At 46.1% G+C, this 21290-nt stretch overlaps 1 protein-coding gene across 4 annotated transcripts in view; it reads left to right on the top strand.

The window, feature by feature from the left end:
* The first annotated feature begins 12483 nt into the window (after positions 1-12483).
* MGMT (O-6-methylguanine-DNA methyltransferase) overlaps positions 12484-21290 on the top strand; it is a 500744-nt gene continuing 491937 nt past the window's right edge. The window contains exon 1 of one of the 4 annotated variants that reach the window (XM_073546350.1): positions 12484-12621. The gene's annotated coding sequence lies outside the window, so the exon portion shown is untranslated. Of the gene's footprint in view, positions 12627-21290 lie in introns of all 4 variants that reach the window. The other 3 variants (XM_073546351.1, XM_073546353.1, XM_073546355.1) reach the window with 3 other exon arrangements.

The raw sequence follows: 21290 nt of genomic DNA on the forward strand, positions 1-21290 counted from the left end.
TTATACAATTTAAAATACATTATGGTTTAATTTTTTATATCAGGCTTCTCCATGCTTATTTAACAGGGCCGTACGTGTGATGATTCGATTATGCATTATTTCTCTATGCAGCGCGGCCATGATGACTTAATTTGGAAAACCAGCCTTCTCGAATATGATTAACCCAGAGGGGTCATTTGGTAATATAATTAGTAAAGACCGATTCTGTATATCTGTGAAATCAATATCAGAAGTAAAATGGTATAGCATATATTAGTTTATTATGTTCAAAGCTGTATACAGAGCCTACTGACGAGATTAGCATTGGTTTGTTACCTGATGGATTCGGAGAGGGTGATTAGATTGAAATAATTATTGGTGGTTGTAGCTTGGAGTATATAAGCATGTTAATGTAGACAGAAGCAATAATACCTCCTGTCATAACAGCCAGGTGGAGATGCACACGTATTGATCGCATTGGAAATGGGGCATTGTAAAGATAATTTTGGTTATTTCAAGTATATTTTATAATTACACCCTGGGCCAGTGGGACTTTATATTAAAAAAAAAAAAAAAAGACCCCCACCAATTATTTGGTAACTATAGCAACCCAAATAGGAATGGATTGGTGAATATTATTTGCTACAAATATGAGGTTTAACGCTTCATAGCACCTCTATGAATTTATACTTTTTTTTTTTTAAATGAATGCATAGTTTAAAAATGAAATATTTTGCAAAGGAAGAAGGGCCACATAGCCAAATCATAACGGGGCCTTCAAGCACCTCTGATTGTCAACCGAATTCTCCATGCAAACGTCCTGTTTAGGGCTACTTTCAGACTTGCGTTAGGAGGCGCAGTGCAGGGCCGCCGCTAATCTCCTCCCCTGGCCGCGTCTCCTCCTGTCAGCTCCTCCTCTGGGCGCATGACGCTGCATGCGACCGGCGTACCCTATATTTAGCATTGGGTACGCTGGCCGTGCGCTGGTATGTTTTTGGCGGCGCATGCGCCCTTTTTGCGCTGCACTGAGTGCACATAAATGCAACACGGTGTGTTTGGCGCAAATCGGCACAGCGCAAAGAGGGCGCATGCGCCGGCAAAAACATACCAGCGCACGGCAAGCGTACCCAACGCTAAATATAGGGTATGCTGGTCGTATGCAGCGCCATGCGCCTAGAGGAGGAGCTGACCGGAGGAGGCACGGCCAGGGGCAGAGCTTAGCGGCGGCCCTGCGCCTCCTAACGCAAGTCTGATAGTAGCCTAAGCAGCCACTAAAGGGTTATGCCCAAAATTCAAGTTATACAGTAGGTAGAGGACAATTTGATCACTCGGGGTCCCAGTGATGAGATTCTGAAATTGGGGCTATCAAACCCCAAAAATGGGGTTCTGCATCCAGTCAGTAATGGAGTGGTGGAGCGCATGCTCCATTCATGGTTTATGGGCCTGCCAATGCAATGTACTTGACAGTAACATAACCTATTAGTGGAGCCCTGGCCGCAAAAGCACACCTACACTTCACTCAGAACAGGGCTATCGAGACCCATTTTCGGGTTTCCAAAACCTCGATCCCAGGAGGACTGAGGGTCCCAGTGGTCGGACCCCAGTAACTAGTAAGTTATCACTTATCTTTTGGATAGAGTATGACTTGATTTTTTGGGGGGGAACAATTTTTTTAAAGAGAACCCGATATGTCCCCAAATGCTATTAACCAGCAGATATGGTGTTAAACTGCAGGTTAAGGCTACGTTCCCACAATGAGCTTTTGGTGAGTTTTTCACGCTGTGTATTTTCACTGCATCAAAAACGCAATGTCTTACAGTTCCAGCAAAGTGAATGGGATTTGTAAAATTCTCGTGCTGGCTGTGCTTTTCTTTTTACTCAGGGTAACCTGACCCGCGGTGCGTGCGTCAAACCTGCAGCATGTCCATTTCTCCTGCAGATTCCCTGAGTTTTAGGTGCAGGTTTTTCCAATAGACTTGCATTAGATGTGGAAAATCTGCAAGTAAAAAAAAGCACATGGATCAACAAGACATCTAATCCGCACCTAAGTATGTCAATAAAGTTTAACCCCATATCTACAAATGAATTCAGCTTTTCGACATGACAGGTTCCCTTTATCATCAATTTTGATGTTTTAGTTTTTTCCTCCCTTTTTTCCAAGAGCCACAACTTTCTGATTTTTCAGTAAAACATAGCCATATAAGGGTTTGTTTTATTTTTTTTTTTGGGGGGGGATGAGTTGTAGTTTCTACTAACTACCGCATAATGTACTGAAACAATGGGGAAGAAAGATCAATGCACAGAAATTATCACTGGTATTATACAGTGACCACAAAGACTCTCGGTGACGTCTTCAATGATGACATAACCGGGATACCCAAAATGGTGTGCACTCCTGGTAGCGCATTTCCATTGGTGCGGTTACTTACCTTCCCACTATATACAGCTCTGTGAAAAAGTATTCACCCCCTTCTTGATTTCCTATTCATTTGCATGTTTGTCACACTTAAATGGTTCCGATCACCAAACAAATGTAAATATTAGATAATGATAACAAAAGCAAACACAAAATGCAGTTTTTAAATAAAGGTTTTTATTATTGAAGGACCTGTGTGAAAAAGTGATTGGCCGCCTCCTCTTAAAACATAAATTAACTGTTGCTTGTCACATTTTTGGGAAACTGAGTTCAAATTCCCTCGCCACATCCAGGCCTAATTACTGCCACACCTGTTCTCAATCAAAAAATCACTTAAATAGGACCTGCCTGACAAAGTGAAGTAGCCCAAAAGATCCTCAAAAGCTAGACATCATGCTGCCATCCAAAGAAATTCTAGAACAAATGAGAAACAAGGTAACTGAGATCTATCAGTCAGGAAAAAGATTATAAAGCCATTTCTAAAGCTTCAGGACTCCAGCGAACCACAGTGAGAACCATTATCTGACCCTCTACGAAGCTTGTCATATGATTTAGAATAAAAGCCAAACCAGAATTTCAATTTGCAGACAAAGTGTTTTGGGGGAATTGCCCCTCATCAGTGCAAAGTATGAGATCTGATTTGGGTAGGTGAGAGGCTCTGGATTTGAGTATAAGGGGTAACGTTTCTCCTTGTGGAGAGTGATAACCCAAGCACGGCATGTCAGAGTGAAGAGACTTATAGGCCGTGCAATGCTGATCTGGGAAATTGAACATGCAAATATTCTTTGCAGAAAGGAAGAGAACTAGAACGCTATTGGAAGCAGTAATAATGATAATACTTAGTGTTGAGCGACACCATCCGATATCGTGAAATATCGGATCGGATTGGATCGGACCGATACTCAAAAAGTATCGGGTATCGCCGATTCTGATACCGCAAGCCCCATTCAAGTCAATGGGACAGAAATATCGGAATAAAAAAAAAAACCTTTCTTTCCTTATAGGTTAATTCTACATGAAGAAAAACAACTAAGAATAATGTAGAATGTATTGGGGGAGGTGGAGGAGACATTAAAGGCATTGAGGTTTAGCCCAATCAAATGGAATAGCAGGAATTAATTTTTTTTTTAAGACGTTCGGAGTTACAAAGATATTGACTATGTTAACCTTTTTATATTTTGTCAGATATGTATGTTTCACTACTTCCATGCTCTTCACCTTCTTTTTCTTTTCCCACACTTTCTCCTTCATCATCCTCAGCAGCAGCAGCAGCATCTTTTTCATCAACTTCTTCTTCACCTTATTCATCTTCTTCTTCTTCTTCACCTTCTTCCTATTATTCTTTTTTTTACATTCTTCATATTCTTATTATTCAACAATTAGTCTTCTTCATATTCTACTTCTTCATTTTCTTCCTATTCTTCTTCATCATATTCTTATTTGTGACAGGCATTCCTGTAGTTGTTATCTAGAACAGTATGAAGATTACACCTTCCGTTCTGCCTGTCACAAAAGATTTACAACAGGATTTGTCGGCATTCAGTTTGGCCTGCAGCAGCAGGCATTTTCCAGGGGCACCATGAGGAAGGAACGGACTCACCCCATACACTGCTTAGTCTTCTTCTGCTTATAATTTAGATAATATCTTTTGCTCTGATTTTTAGTCTTATGCTTAATGTTCTTCTGCTTTTGGTTCTTCTGATTTTTGTTCTTCTGCTTCTTGGTCTTCTGTCTCTTGTTGTTCTGCATCTTGGTGGTTGTCTTCATGTTCTTTGTTCTCTTGGTTATCTTCTTCAGGGTCATCTTTTTGGTCTTCTTCGGTGTGGTCTTCAGGGTTGTCGTCTTCAGGGTCGTCATCAGGGAGTTTCCAGAGTGAGAACCAAAAACCATTTCCACAAGCTTGAACTTGGAAAAGTAGCAGAAGGTACAAGAAGGCTGAGGAACTGCCGAGAACCAGCTGACGGTACTGGAACCCGGATGGGTAGCAGAAGGAACAAGAGCAAATGGAACTAGCGAGGACCAGCTGACAGTGCTGGAACCCGAAAGGGCAGCAGAAGGAACAAGAGCCAATGGCACAACCGTGGACCAGGTGACGGTGCTGGAACCCGGTTACTAAGCAGGAGGTACCTGTGCTAGAAAGCACTACCAAGGACCAGCAGACATTGCTGGAACTCTGATACCGAGAAGGAGGCACCTCAGCCAAAGGCACTGCCGAGAACCAGCTGACGGTACTGGAACCCGGATGGGTAGCAGAAGGAACAAGAGCAAATGGAACTAGCGAGGACCAGCTGACGGTGCTGAACCCGGAGGGGCAGCAGAAGGAACAAGAGCCAATGGCACAACCGTGGACCAGCTGACGATGCTGGAACACAGTTACTAAGCAGGAGGTACCTGTGCTAGAAAGCACTACCAAGGACCAGCAGACATTGCTGGAACTCGGATACCGAGAAGGAGGCACCTAAGCCAAAGGCACTGCCAAGAACCAGCTGACTGTGCTGGAACCTGGATGGGTAGCAGAAGCTGCAAGAGCCAATGGCACTACCGAGGACCAGCTGACGGTGCTGAAACCCGATTACTAAGCAGGAGGTACCTGTGCTAGAAAGCACTACCAAGGACCAGCAGACGTTGCTGGAACTCGGATACCAAGAAGGAGGCACCCAAGCCAAAGGCACTGCCGAGAACCAGCTGACGGTACTGGAACCCGGAGGGGTAGCAGAAATTACCCCTGAAAAACAAAGTTGCAAGGCCGCGAGCCGGCCGCAGTTACCAAAACCCACAGTCCTACAGGGGGTGCTTGTCCTATTGGCACTACGGAACCAGCCTTTGTTGCCAGATCCTACAGCCCACATAGGAAGCCCATAAACTGCAGACACCATAGACTCGGCTAACCCGACCGCAACACGACTGGACAACGTTTTGGTGGCAAAGTGACGTTGACACTCCCTGGAAACAGCAGGCGTGCTGGAACCAGGATGGGCAGGAGGAAGTACCCGTGCCAAAGACACTTCTGAGCAGCAACTGGTGATGTTGGAGCCCAGGGTCAATCAGGGTGTAGGCTGAGGCCTAATTTCATCAAGTTTAATATCGGTTGTAGACTACTACTGATTTTAACCGTGCTCCAATTTGGCCTCTGGCTCCAGTGTCTCTAGTATTTACCCTGGCCTCCAACACCGCAAGTTGCTGCTCAAAAGTGCGGTCTGCACAATCAACACTTGTTCCTGTGTTACTGGGGTTCTGTCACGTCAGTTGATCCCCTGATGTGTGTCCGGCAATGTCTTCTGCTCTGTCCACATTCCCACAGGAGACTTTGCCATACACACAGTAGGGGAGCAGCAGGCGTTACTGCACCCCACTAACACTGGAGCATGTGTTTTTCTCTGTGTACACGGCACTTCTGAGCAACAACTGGCTGTGTTGAAGCCCAGGGTGAATCATGGTGTAGGCTGAGGCCTACTTGTAGCAAGTTGAAAAGCTGATGTAGTGTGATTTTGGAGGGAGCAGGAGACTTTGCTGTACACACAGCAGGGGAGCAGCAGGCGTTACTGCACCCCACTAACACTGGAGCATGTGTTTTTCTCTGTGTACACGGCACTTCTGAGCAACAACTGGCTGTGTTGAAGCCCAGGGTGAATCATGGTGTAGGCTAAGGCTTAAATTCATCAAGTTTAATATCTGTTGAAGACTACTACTGATTTTAAGCGTGATCCAATTAGGCCTGTACCCCACTAACACAGGAACAAGTGTTGATTGTGCAGACGCCACTTCTGAGCAGCAACTGGCGGTGTTGGAGGCCTGGGGAAATACTAGAGACAGAGTGGAGCCAGAGGCCTAGTTGGAGCAAGTTTGAAATCAGTAGTAGTGTGAATGTGGAGGCAGCATTAGACATTGCCGTCCACACAGCAGGGGAGCAGCTGGCGTTACTGAACCTCACTAACACAGGAGCTAGTGTTTTTCTCTGTGCGGACGGCACTTCCGAGCAACAACTGGGGATGTTGGAGCCCAGGATCAATCATGGAGCAGGCTGAGGCCTACTTGGAGCAAGTTGAAAATATGATGTATTTTGAATGTGGAGGCAGCAGGAGATATTGCCATCCACACAGCAGGGGAGAACTGGCATTACTGAACCCCACTAACACAGGAGCTAGTGTTTTTCTCTGTGCGGACGGCACTTCCGAGCAACAACTGGCGATGTTGGAGCCCAGGATCAATCATGGAGCAGGCTGAGGCCTAAATTCATCAAGTTTAATATGTGTTGTAGACTACTGATTTTAAACATGCTCCAAATAGGCCTCTGGCTCCACTCTGTCTCTAGTATTTCCCCAGGCCTCCAGCACTGCCAGTTGCTGCTCAGAAGTGGCATCTGCACAATCAACACTTGTTCCTGTGTTAGTGGGGTTCAGTAACGTCAGCTGATCCCCTGATGTGTGTCCGGCAATGTCTCCTGCTCTGTCCACATTCCCACTACTATTAGGCCAGGGGAAATACTAGAGACAGATTGGAGCCAGAGGCCTAGTTGGAGCAAGTTTGAAATCAGTAGTAGTGTGAATGTGGAGGCAGCAGTAGACATTGCCGTCCACACAGCAGGGGAGCAGCTGGCGTAACTGAACCCCACTTACACAGGAGCTAGTGTTTGTTTCTGTGCAGACGGCACTTCTGAGCAACAACTGGCTGTGTTGAAGCCCAGGGATTACAGTTCAGGTGGTAGAAACATGAACACAACAGGAGACCTGGATACTGTTGCCAACCAATTATTTATTCTGGAAGAGGACTGGCAAATTCTGGCGAGATCCAGGCCTTGTTCATTTTCAGAAAAGTAAGCCGGTCAACGTTATCGGAGGATAGTCGTGTGCAACGGTCTGTTAGTACACCACCTGCGGCACTAAAGATGCGCTCCGATAATATACTGGCAACAGGGCAAGCCAGCACCTCCAATGCATACTGGCTAAGCTCTGGCCATGTATCCAGCTTAGAGACCCAAAACTTGAAGGGGGAAGAGCCCTCTGGGAGTACACTGACAGGGCAAGACATGTAGTCTGTCACCATATGACGGAAACATTGCCTCCTGCTGACTGGAGCGGTCTGTGATGGTGTAGACATTTGTGGCGGGCAAACAAAACTTTGCCACATTTGGGCCATACTGGTCTTGCCTTGTGCTGAGGCGCTGCCTCTGCTCCCTCTTTGTGCAGAGCTTCCTCCACTGCCTCGACGCACAGAGCTGCTTTGTAAAGCACTAGCAGCACTGCTCTCGGGTGGAATGGAGAACATGATGGACTGCACCAGTGTCTCTTAGTACTCCCGCATTTTACACTCCCGGTTCAACGGTGCTGTGAGGCTTTGTAAGTTATCCCGGTAGCGAGGATCTAGGAGGGTGTACACCCAATAATCAGCCATGTTGAGAATGTGGGCGATGCGGCAGTCGTTTCTCAGGCACTGCAGCATGAAATCAACCATGTGCTGCAGACTCCCAACTGCCCAAGAAACGCTGTCCCCTGCTTGAGGCGTCATCTCTGCCTCCACTGCATCACCCCACCCTCGCTGTACATACTGACTAGAGCATTGTGTAACTCCCTCCTCTGGAGAGAAGTCTTCCTCCTCCATTGACTCCTCCTCATCCTCCTCACAAAGTGTCCCCTGCCTAGGCCTTTGAGAGGAACCACGTAGCGCAGACTGTCCAAAAGCAGATGGCATTTGTGACTCCTCATCCTCCACCTCTTCCAAAACCTCCTCCCTTAGTGCTTGCAGTGTTTTTTAAAGCAGGCAGATAAGGGGGACAGTCATGCTGACTAGTGCATCATCTGCACTCGCCATCTGCGTGGAATCATCGAAGGCACGCAAAACGTGGCAGATGTCCTTCATAGAGGCCCACTCAGTGGTGCTGAAGTGTGACCGGCGCACAGTGCGACTTGTTTGCGCCTGATGCAGCTGGTACTCCATTGCTGCTGCCTGCTGCTCACACAACCGCTCCAACATATGTAACGTTGAATTCCACCTGGTGGGTAGGTCACATATGATGCGATGTTCCGGAAGGCGGAATCGGCGCTGCAGAGCTGCAATGCGCGATCTTGCCATGCTGGAAGTGAGCGCACTCTATGCGGACCTTGTGCAGCAGTGCATCAAGATCCGGATAGTCCCTCAGAAAGCTCTGCACGACCAAGTTGAGCACATGTGCCAGACATGGGATGTGAGTGAGTTTGCTTAGGCCCAGAGCTGCCACCAGATTTCAGCCATTGTCACACACTACCAAGCCTTGCTGGAGATTCTCTGGCACAAACCACACGTCGCTCTCCTGCTTGATGGCATTCCAGAGCTCCTGCGCTGTGTGGCTTCGATTCCCCAAAGAAATTAATTTCAGTACGGCCTGTTGACGTTTGGCCATGGCTGTGCTCATGTCGGTCGTAACAGGCTCCTGCAGCGCTGATTCTGAGGAACTGGAGTATGAGGAGGAGTCAATGTGTACAGACTGGATTCCTGCAATCCTTGGAGTTGGCAGAACACGTACAGCGCCACTCTCAAGATCTGTACCCGGCTCCACAACATTGACCCAATGGGCAGTGAGGGAAAGGTATCGTCCCTGTCCATGGGTACTGGTCCACGCATCGGTGGTCAGGTGGACCTTGCTACTGACGGCGTTTAGTAGCGCATGTTTAATTTTTGCCTCCACATGCTTTTGCAGGGCAGGGATGGCTTGCCTGCTGAAATAAAAGCGGCTGGGCACGGTGTATTGTCGGACTGCCAATGCCATGAAGTTCTTGAAGGTGTCAGTGTCCACCAGCCTGAATGAGAGCATTTCAAGGGACAGTAACTTTGCAATGCCAGCATTCGGAGCCTGTGCTCGGGGATGGTTTGCCGAGTATGGCCGCCTTTTCTCCCATGCCTGTGCTACCGATGGCTGTAGAGTGGCCTTGGGAGTGTGAGGATGAACGGGAACGTGGTGCTGTGGGTGGAATGTCACTGGGTCTCTGGACAACAGTGCCAGAGGTTCTTCCATGGCAATCCTGTGAGGAAGCCGAACCAGCTGTGTGTGAGCTGGAGGAAGAGGCTACAACACGAGCTGAAGAGGTGGTAGGTGGTGCTGTAGGTTGGCCTACGTCTTCAGTGTGTCTTTGTAACGCCACCACGTGCTTGGTCCGCACATGTTTCCACATATTTGTGGTATTGAGGTTGCTGGCACTTTTCCCTCTTTTGACTTTCTGATGACACAGCTTGCATTTGACAAAATAAATGTCATCTGCAACTGTGTCAAAAAAGGACCACGCACTGCAAGTCTTGGGAGTGCCCGTTTTGGCTTTTGGAAGAGGAATGCTCCAAATGGGTGCCGAAGTGGAGGCTACAGGCAACCAAGTCTGCCCCCTCCCTCTCCCTCCTGTTTTGGCCGTTCGGGGAATCTCTTCCTCAGAGCTGCTCCCACCACCTTCCTGTTCCTCACGCCATGATAGGTCAAGGACCTCATCATCTACACTCCCCTCTTCAAACACCTGCTTCTCCTGGGTAGTCTCGCCAGCACCGTACGCACCAGAAAGTGGCACCTGAGTCTCATCATCATCTGATGCGTACTGAGGTGTGCTGACCATAGGCACTTGCCCACCCGCCTCTTCAGATTCAGAGGGACAAAGCAGCTGCGCATCACTGCATACTCCCTCTTCTTCACATTCTTGAATGCTGCTTGGCTGGCCCCCTCTTTCCAAGCCAACAGATTCAGAGAACAGAAGTAGAGACTGTGATGGCTCCTGTCCAGGGCTCTCTGACTGCCTGGGCAATTTGGCAGGTGATGAAGAGACAGATGGTTGCTCTTCAGTGCTCTGGCCGTGAGAGGATGTGGAAGTCATTGAAGTCGATGCGTTAGCTGCCATCCATCCGACAACGGCTTCAATTTGTTCGTCACGCAGCAGTGGTGTATGGCGAGGTCCTACAAAGCTGCGCATAAAGGACTGTTGCCTGGTAAAACTGGGGGATGCTGACTCACTGGTGCCCGCAGCAGGCACAGAATCCCCACGTCCTCTCCCTGCTGAATCCCCACGTCCTCTCCCTGCTGCAACTCCACGCCCACGTGCCTTACTCCCTGCCTTCTTCATCTTGGTAGTCTGATAAGGATAGGCAGAAAAGTAGAAAGGGGGGCTTAGTGTGCTTATTCCTGAACAGTTGCTAACAGGTATAAGAAACACTAATTTTATAAAGTGTGTGGACTACACTTTAATATGAGCTAATGTGGCCTACACAACTGTCAAGTGGAGTGTTTGGTGAACTTTATTTTGTTTTTTGTTTTTCAAAAAAACAAAAAGGATGTGACCAAAGATTTGAAAGCGATAGTATCACAAACTTTTTGGAGCTATTACAATGCAGGAAGGTAACCTACAATGCAAAAGATGAGGCTCCAAAAAATAGGTTAATACTAATCTGGCTGCGCCTGCAAGGCACAAGCCGGCAAAAAGGCTCCTCTATCTACTCCTATATAGTGTTTGCAACCAACCAATGTAGATGGATACGGATGGATGCTCACTAATAGGAGAATTAATGAAAAATGAGCTGCAATAAAAGAAAAATATGTATGAGGCAGTGACGCACGCTGAGCGGCCTACAACCAGACGTGGCTGCAGGAGACATTACTCAGCATGAGCTGCACTCACACACAGAGACCTCTCAGACAGCCATGAACAGTGCAGCAAACTGGGCACTAGCACTGAAAGGCTGCAGAGAGGCTCCGCTGTCTACTCCTATAGTGTTTGCAACCAATGTATATGGATACGGATGGATGCTCACTAATAGGAGAATTAATGAAAAATGAGCTGCAATAAAAGAAATATATGTGTGAGGCAGTGACGCACGCTGAGCGGCCTACAACCAGACGTAGTTGCAGTACACACTACAGCATGAGCTGCACTAACACACAGAGACCTCTCAGACAGCCGTGAACAGTGCAGAGAATTGGGCACTAACACTGAAAGGCTGCAGAGAGGCTCCGCTGTCTACTCCTGTAGTGTTTGCAACCAATGTATATGGATACGGATGGATGCACAATTGCACACTAATAGAATTAAAAATGAGTAGCAATAAAAGAAAAATATGTATGAGGCAGTGACACGCTGAGCGTCCTACAAGCAGACGTGCCTGCAGGACACACTACAGCGTGAGCTGCACTCACACACAGACCTTGCAGACAGCTGTGACTAGCGCTGCAAGGCAAAAGAAGGCTACACTTATTGAGGATGTAGCCTGGGTAAAGCACAATATTATTTGTAGAATCGCTATTTCTAACTGTCCCTCAGAGTCTTGAACAGCAGCCTGTCCCTAACTGAATTCACAGCAGAGTGACCAGAAATGGCGGCAGCGGTTTTTATAGTGCATCATGACATCATTTCAGCAGCCAATCACAGCCATGCCAATAGTTAACATGTCTACATGCCCAACAGGATGTGCCCACACTTCTGAGGATTGTCATTGGCTGAATCAAATCAAACTGGCTCATAGCATTATGGGAACTTCCGATTCCGGTATTCGATATGATAAAAGTATCGGAATTCCGATACCCGATATCGGAATGCTCAACACTAATAATAATCTTTTATTTTTATAGCACCAACATATTCCGCAGCGCTTTACAGTTTTCACACATTATCATCGCTGTTCCCACTGGGGCTCACAAGCTAGATTCCCTATCAGTAATTTCTCAGTTAGTTGCTATACAGGTTACCCATAGCAACCACTCAGCTCTTATTAGATTTCCCAATGTGTTGCTATGGAAAAGTTACCCACAGCAACCAATCTGCTGTTGTTGATTGCATGTATCAATAGGTTGCTAGGGAGACATGCCACATAGCAACCAATCCGTTCTTATTGCTTCGATGTTCTCATTGGCTGCTGTGGACCAAAGGCTTCACTTCTAAGTACCTTGCTTACCCATAACTGTCATGCATTGGGAAATTTGTATGCTAATATGATGCAAAAGAACGAAGCAGCTTCCCATAGCAACCCACTAGATTCCACCATCCACAATCTCTACACAGATTATATATATATATCTTGCATGGATGTGACTGACAGACATGTTGTCGTTTGCACTGCTACTCTGACTGTGTGCTCTGTGCTCTCCTCTGACTTTCCCTGCAGCACAGGAGGCAGCAGGAAGTAGGCGGAGCAGTGGCACACAGGTTTGTGGGCGCCGTGCCGCGTTGCATTGTGGGAGTTGTAGTCCCAGAGCAGAGCAGTGGAGGTGCTGCTGTTGCTGCGCGGTAAGGTACTTTGCACTGCGGCTCCTGCGCTTTTGTTTGTTAACCCTTTAGCTCCTGCTGTCTGTCATCTGTGTGCTGCTGGTAGGGGAAGATGCTGCTGCTGCTGCTGCTGTTCCTCACAGGGGTCCCATAAGTTTAGGGAGTCCACGAGGAGAGCTCAGTGTATGGGGAGGAGGATGATGTCTGGACTTGTCTGACATTCCTGTCCTGCACTGGTATAGCGATGAGACCGCGCACACATCAGGGCGACCGCACAATTCCTTTAATTCGGAACACATTCCGGATAACTGGACAGTAGCAGAAAAGTGCGCCTGCGTCACAGCTCTGCGTATATGTACTGACCTCCCGGGCGCCCCCGATATTACATAATACTTGTAAGTTGGCTCTGGGCCGATTTGTCATTTTTATTTTTTGGGTTGCGTCGGTATTCGTTAACCTTTTTCTTTTTCACAAAAAAATTCTTTAAAATGAGGAACGACGTTCGTGCATTTTTTTTTTTTTATGCATGATCAGAAATGTTCTTTATGTTTTGTTTTTAATCTTCTTGATACAACTTTTGTTTTTCCTTTTTAGTTCAAAAAGTCGCGTTACAGAATTAGCCCCCAAAAATAAACTGTCGTGCATAAAATCTCCGCAGAGAAGGAGGAAGACATTTCCGTAAAATATTTAGCAAGTTTTTAAACAGTCTTAAGTGACGGATCGGCCACAAACACCTGAAAAGCCTAAACGTCAGCCAAGAAGGTGAACATAAGAACCCCCCCCCAAAATATAAAACACACGGTAAAAAAGTGCTAATTAAAAGAATATTATGACAAAAATGAAAAACCCCAAAAACTAGTCAAAGCGCAAATACAATAATGAATCGGGCCCAAGGAGATTAATAGATCCATTCATGCACCTGTTGTTTTTGTTAACCCCATTTGTGACCATGTAACGTACATTTGCGTCATGGGCACAGAGGGTGTATGGAGCGGATTCAGAAGCTAACACCCGTTGGGCCTCATGTGTTGCGATCATGGGGTGATGAAGGGTTCTTATACAACAAGGAACCTGTTGAAAGCCCCCATAGCTGCAATGTTGGTCCTCCCAAGAAGCCCAGCTACAGGAGAACCTAAATTTGCCCCATATAAAGCTCCATACAGAATGAGCCCCACATAATGCTTCACACAGAATGGGCCCCATATAATGCTTCACACAGAATGGACCCCATATAATGCTTCACACAGAATGGACCCCATATAATGCTTCACACAGAATGGGCCCCATGTAATGTTCCATACAGAATGGGCCCCATGTAATGTTCCATACAGAATGGGCCCCATGTAATGTGCCATACAGAATGGGCTTCATATAATGAACCATACAGAATGGGCCCCATATATTGTTCCATACAGAATGGCCCCCATGTAATGTTCCATACAGAATGGGCCCCCATGTAATGTTCCATACAGAATGGGCCCCCATGTAATGTTCCATACAGAATGGGCCCCATGTAATGTTCCATACAGAATGGGCTTCATATAATGAACCATACAGAATGGCTCCCATGTAATGTTCCATACAGAATGAGCCCCCATGTAATGTTCCATACAGAATGGGCCCCATGTAATGTTCCATACAGAATGGGCTTCATATAATGAACCATACAGAATGGGCCCCATATATTGTTCCATACAGAATGGGCCCCATATAGTGTTCCATACAGAATGGGCCCCATATAGTGTTCCATACAGAATGGGCCCCATATAATGTTCCCTACAGAATGGTCCCCATATAATGTTCCATACAGAATGGGGCCCATGTATTGTTCCATACAGAATGGGGCCCATGTATTGTTCCATACAGAATGGGGCCCATGTATTGTTCCATACAGAATGGGCCCATATATTGTTCTATACAGAATGGGCTCCATATATTGTTCCATACAGAATGGGCTCCATATATTGTTCCATACAGAATGGGCCCCATATATTGTTCCATACAGAATGGGCCCCATATAATGCTCCATACAGAATGGGCTCCATATGATGTTCCATACAGAATGGGCTCCATATGATGTTCCATACAGAATGGGCCCCATATATTGTTCCATACAGAATGGGCCCCATATATTGTTCCATACAGAATGGGCCCCATATAATGTTCCATACAGAATGGCCCCCATGTAATGTTCCATACAGAATGGGCCCCATGTAATGTTCCATACAGAATGGGCTCCATATAATGCTCCATACAGAATGGGCCCCATATAATGCTAGATACAGAATGCCCCTATATAATGTTCCATACAGAATGGGCTTCATATAATGAACCATACAGAATGGGCCCCATATATTGTTCCATACAGAATGGGCCCATATATTGTTCCATACAGAATAGGCTCCATATAATGTTCCATACAGAATGGGCTCCATATATTGCCCCCTACAGAATGGTCCCCATATAATGTTCCATACAGAATCCCATGTATTGTTCCATACAGAATGGGCTCCATATAATGTTCCATACAGAATGGGCTCCATATAATGTTCCATACAGAATGGGCTCCATATAATGTTCCATACAGAATGGGCTCCATATAATGTTCCATACAGAATGTGCCCCATATATTGTTCCATACAGAATGTGCCCCATATATTGTTCCATACAGAATGGGCCCCATATAATGTTCCATACAGAATGGGCCACATACACTCACTGGCCACTTTATTAGGTACACCATGCTAGTAACGGGTTGGACCCCCTTTTGCCTTCAGAACTGCCTCAATTCTTCGTGGCAGAGATTCAACAAGGTGCTGGAAGCATTCCTCAGAGATTTTGGACCATATTGACATGATGGCATCACACAGTTGGCGCAGATTTGTCGGCTGCACATCCCTGATGCGAATCTCCCGTTCCACCACATCCCAAAGATGCTCTATTGGATTGAGATCTGGTGACTGAGGAGGCCATTTGAGTACAGTGAACTCATTGTCATGTTCAAGAAACCAATCTGAGATGATTCGAGCTTTATGACATGGCGCATTATCCTGCTGAAAGTAGCCATCAGATGCCTGTTCTTAGCTGAGAGGAGTGGTACCCAGTGTGGTCTTCTGCTGCTGTAGCCCATCTGCCTCAAAGTTCGACGCACTGTGCGTTCAGAGATGCTCTTCTGCCTACCTTGGTTGTAACGGGGGGCAATTTGAGTCACTGTTGCCTTTCTATCAGCTCGAACCAGTATGCCCATTCTCCTCTGACCTCTGGCATCAACAAGGCATTTCCGGCCACAGAACTGCCGCTCACTGGATTTTTTTTCTTTTTCGGACCATTCTCTGTAAACCCTAGAGATGGTTGTGCGTGAAAATCCCAGTAGATCAGCAGTTTCTGAAATACTCAGACCAGCCCTTCTGGCACCAACAATCATGCCACGTTCAAAGGCACTCAAATCACCTTTCTTCCCCATACTGATGCTCGGTTTGAACTGCAGGAGATTGTCTTGACCATGTCTACATGCCTAAATGCACTGAGTTGCCGCCATGTGATTGGCTGATTAGAAATTAAGTCTTAACACACAGTTGGACAGGTGTACCTAATAAAGTGGCCAGTGAGTGTATATTGTTCCATACAGAATAGGCCCCATATATTGCTCCATACAGAATGGTCTCCATATAATGTTCCATTCACAATGGGCCCCATATATTGTTCCATACAGAATTGCCCCCATATAATTTTCCATACAGAATTGCCCCCATATAATTTTCCATACATAAGAATGGGCCCCATATATTTTTCCATACAGAAGAATGGGCCCCATATATTGTTCCATACAGAATGGGCCCCATATTTTGCTCCAAAAAGAATGACCCCCATATGTCACTGGATGGAGGTCCGGACTCCTCAGGGTCGCCATCTTCTGGCTCTCTGCACCGTTACTGATCAGAGCAAATGGCACAATGTAGTGATGTCCTCTGCCCTGAGACATCGTAGAGTCAGGAGATTCGAGAGACACAAGAGCTGCTCCTGAACAGGGAGAGGTAAGTGCTGGGGCCCTGAGCAAGCGGGGGGACCCACTTGCGGGCGCTAGCATTGGGCTTCCCCGACTAATGGACCCCATTTTTTCATCTTCCTTAAAACTGCAAAGTGTTTGTCAAAACAATCAACTTTGCAATTTACCTCTTCTTAAAACTTCTTAAAAATCCTCTGCATTCTCAAGAACAGAGGGATTTTTAATTCTATAGCTTACGTCTTGTTTCTTATTAGTGATGAACGAGTATAATCGTTGCTTGGGTTTTCCCGAGCATGCTCTGGTGTCCTCCGAGTATTTTGGCGTGCTCGGAGATTTAGTTTCCTCGTCTCATCTGCATGATTGGCAGCTGCAGGACAGGTTGAATACATGTGAAGAATGCCTGTTTGTTAGGGAATCCCCACATGTATTCAGCCTGTCTACAAGTCGCAAATCATGCAGCTGCTTTGACACAAGCTAAATCTCCGAGCACGCCAAAATACTCAGAGGACACCCGAGCGTGCACGAGGAAAACCGAGCAACAAGTATACTCGCTCATCACTATTACTTACCTTACCACCCGCCTCTACAGTCTATCAGTGATGGCCAGTTTTCTAGGCTTGGAGCGCAGCTATAAAGCTTGGAAGCGCTGCTCTGAAGCTAGCCGAATTTTGGGCCTAGCCAGCATCCGTGCCCTTGTGCTTCTCTAGAGTTGCAGAGGCAAAATCTGCCTCTGCTTGCAACATGACCAATTTAAAAATCCTTAGGACCAAGATGAGTTGAATGGTTTTAATTTCCACAACACATTCCAGTGCTGGACTAGCGACTTTTTCAAGTGAAAAAAAACAATTGCATCCAGTATCAGTGCCCCTGTGCTGCTCCATTGCTGCAGAGGCAAAGCTGCCTCCTGCTTGCAACATGGGAGAGCGTACAATTCAGACCAGCAGCACTATAATGATTGCACAGACTGAATCAATCAGCAAGCGCAAAACTGGGAAGCAGAGGAGCAGCTCCTGAAATGCAACCCTTTAATGGAAGATACTAGGGGGTCTCAAAACCCTCATGGAAAGCCTCTCTTTTAGCTCATTAAAGGTTCCTAGCAATCTATTTTAAGGAATATACAAATGCATGTATTTGCTTAGTGCGGCACAAAAACCACGCTAATTAATTGCTATTGTTTTCAGGACTTTTTGCGTTTGCTTTGGTCTGAGTAACCTATGGAATATTAAATATTTGTTGATGTGTTTAGGCAAACGCGCCATCAATCATGTTGACTAAGATGCATTAGTGGTAATGTACACACGAGACGTAATCATGATGGATTATGTTGCGGTTTTTTTTTTTCTGCAGTGAGACAGTTTTGTTGTTTTTTTTTTCACGAAACAGTTAAACCCCCAAAGTTGCTTCATCCTGCAAAATCCTATGCTAAACAGCGGCGTTCTGCCTTTATTTCCATTTTATAGATACTTTCCCTCGATCACTCTTACGAGGCCAGTTTGTTTGTCAGATAAAGTAATACAAATGGCCATAGATTTGGCAGGAATGTTGCTGTTCGGAGCTGTTGATGGCGTGCCGTCTAATGCACTGTAGATACTATACCAATTCTGTTTTATTGTGCCAGTGCTGAACCGGCAGTTTTCTGTATCAGTGATTCTAACCCACTCGGCCGCTGGTTTTTACAGATCCTATTCTGCAGGGGCCAAGTCGTAGCAAAGGTCTATGGCCAGGTGAAGGCCCGAGGTGACTGCCATCAGTAAAGCCATGTTCCCACATAGCGTAAAGGCTGCATTTTTTTTCTGAACTGTTCAAGCGAAGTGGATGCAATTTCTGGACTCTATTGAGCCCCATTCTTCAGATCGTTGGGTCTCCTAGTGGTTGGACCCTCAGTGATCAGTAAGACCCCTACCCTTTGGATTGGGGTGACTTAATTTTGCTAAAACTCTTTTAATATAGACTCCAGAATGGGCCTGTAGAAAGCTACCGTAAGTCCCCAACCTCCCAAAATATAGACGGTAGAGAAGCCCATAAGGTGAATTAATTCAAACACTACCCCAGGTCAAAAAAAGGATAGGGACCACCACTGATCTTGAGAACTGGGCCCTGAAATGCTTCTTTAGAACGGATCCCCAGTATATCACCTTTCCTTTGGATACTAATAACTTTTAATAATGGGACTACAATAACCCTTCAATGCTGTAGTGTCCAACCTGAGGCTGTCTCACAGTGGCAAAACAGTCATTGGTGGTCATAGCATGCCAGGGAGTTGCAGCCTTGGAACATCTGGTGAGCAACAAGGTGATGACCATTTCTTTAAAATAACATTTGGCCGCAGAGTTTTGAGCTTAAAAAATTAATGCTAATGAATTAAAAAAAAAATACTTGAAAACGTTTTGTGGCCCAAACTCGGAGTTGATTTGAAAAATCCTTATTAATCCACTTTTGATACTGTCACTTTAAAACTACGGTAAGCGTGCAAAGCTATGTTCACACGTTGCCGTTTCCCCGAGCAAAGCCTGCTCTCTTGGCAGTAAAGAGGCTGCTTACAAAAAGTAGATTTTGCGTTTTTTTTGCACTTATTCATTGTTTCCTATGGGTGAAAAGTTGGTGTAAATACGCCGAAAGAAGGGACATGCTGCAAAAACGCTGCAGTTTTCCAAAAACGGTCAGGAAAAGAAAACCAATGTTTGTGCATGAAATTTGATAGACTTTGCTGGTCCTGGAAAACACAGCTTAAAATATCCATAAAAAAAAATACAGCAAAAAAAAAAAAACCACTGCAAAAACGCAACATGTGAACATAGCCTAAGGTTGTGGAGTTTGCAGGGCTGATCACAGGCAAACAAACCGTCTGACTTTTAGGTGATCTTCCTGGACTTGCTCAGAATTTGGTGGAAATTGCAGCTTTTCCCCACCGCACCCTCCCGCCACAGAAACATCAAATTACAGTGCCCCCAGTATGGTTTGTAATTGTTATATACACCCTATAAATCTTCAAAAAAACCTATATTTTCTTTCTTATGAGGCTATGTACACAATTAATCTTCCCTCCTGAGTACAATATTCCCAAATGATCCGTTGGTATCTAAGCGTCAATAACAAACAAACACAATTCCGTTTCTACCAAATGAAGCTTTTCGCAGTATTAATAAGCCACCTATGTATATTTCTATTGTTTTATCTGTTCATCGGTTACATTTAATTACTTTTCTGATCACTCGGGGCTCTTTGTAGTTGAGGAGCAGCTGCTGTTAGCTCCCACCCATCTTCATTGATCATCTCCAACCCGGGAATGTTGCGTCCTGATGCTCGGCGTGATACATTATGTTACAGTGACAGAAATCAGGCTTAAGCCTCGGCTGTATGACAGATTCATGCACCCTTCACTGCTTCTTTTCCATGCGGCGGCGTCTTTGAAAGGGTTATTTTGTCACTCGCGCGTTTAGACTTGCATATCAGGTCAGCAGGAATATGAAAGCACTGACTCGACGGCACTGCCCCGTAGTTGATGTGGAAATGTTGATAAACTAATGGGGTATGAAATGTGGGCACTTTATATTATTTGCATACAGTCTCTGAGGAGGTGTGAAGCAAGCATAACGTGAACAGAATCTCCAGCCGCTTCCTAGGTAGCAGAGGGTTCTACCTGCTCGTGTTCATACATACTAGATATGCCACACATGGCTCGTTCCGGTCCCACGCACCGCGTACCGATTTACGTTCTCCATGAGTTACTATTTAAGAGGCATTTTATTTGTGTTTATTTTCGAAAACCTCTGTTCCCCCTGGCAGCAGTTTGTTTTAAAAACCCTCCCCTGAGAGTCCGCCGCTGCACCCCATGTCTGTTTGGGTGCATTCACATGGCGCCTGTCTTCACGTTGGTGGGTTGCGCGTCGGGGCTTGGGTCTGAACCCTCCCGAAAACGGGATTCAGATGGGGACATAGACTGTAATGGTGCCGGCAGAGAGAACATGCTGTCTGACATGTATCATTTTTTGGTGTATACGCCTCCTGGGGGTGGACACTTAGAAGTAGTAGAGTGGTGCCCCTAGGTATCTGCCTTCAGTAGGCATATACGCCCAAAAAATGGTGCAAGACAGACTGTTCGTTCGCTCTTCCGGCACCATTATAGTCTATGGTCCCGTTGGCGCATGCTTCCGAATCCCGTTTTGGGCTCTTAATTTCCCACAAAACACATTGTATACATTATGTTACCTTTAGGCTGTGTGCCCACGATGCGATTTTTAAGCGTTTTTGCCGCGATTTTCGGCGCGAAAACGTTTAAAAATCGTGTACAGAACGCCCCCCATGCATTCCTATGGCATTCCGCACATGCTGTGCTAATGCTGCGCTTTTTTCTGCGGCGGAATCGCATCACGGAAAAAATCGCAGCATGATCATTCTTTTGTGCGGAATCGCAAAGAATTGCCGCGATTCCGCACCCATAGAAATGCATGAGAATCGCTTACTTCCCGAATGTGGCTATGCCCACCATGCGCAAAGTTAAGCGTCTCATGTGCGGTTGGTACCCACAGTGTGGAGGAGAGGAGACTGTCCTCCAGGCCCTGGGTACCATACCCCTGTAAAAAAAAGAATAAAAAATCGGGGTATATTTACCTTCCAACGTCCCGCGCTGCATTCCCGGCCTAAGCGTTCCCAGTAATGCCTTGCGGCAAGGTCCTGTGATGAC

The sequence above is a fragment of the Dendrobates tinctorius genome, unplaced genomic scaffold (genome assembly GCF_039654945.1).
Source record: "Dendrobates tinctorius isolate UK_male_01 unplaced genomic scaffold, ASM3965494v1 ptg000147l, whole genome shotgun sequence".
In the NCBI taxonomy this organism is placed as follows: Eukaryota; Metazoa; Chordata; class Amphibia; order Anura; family Dendrobatidae; genus Dendrobates; species Dendrobates tinctorius.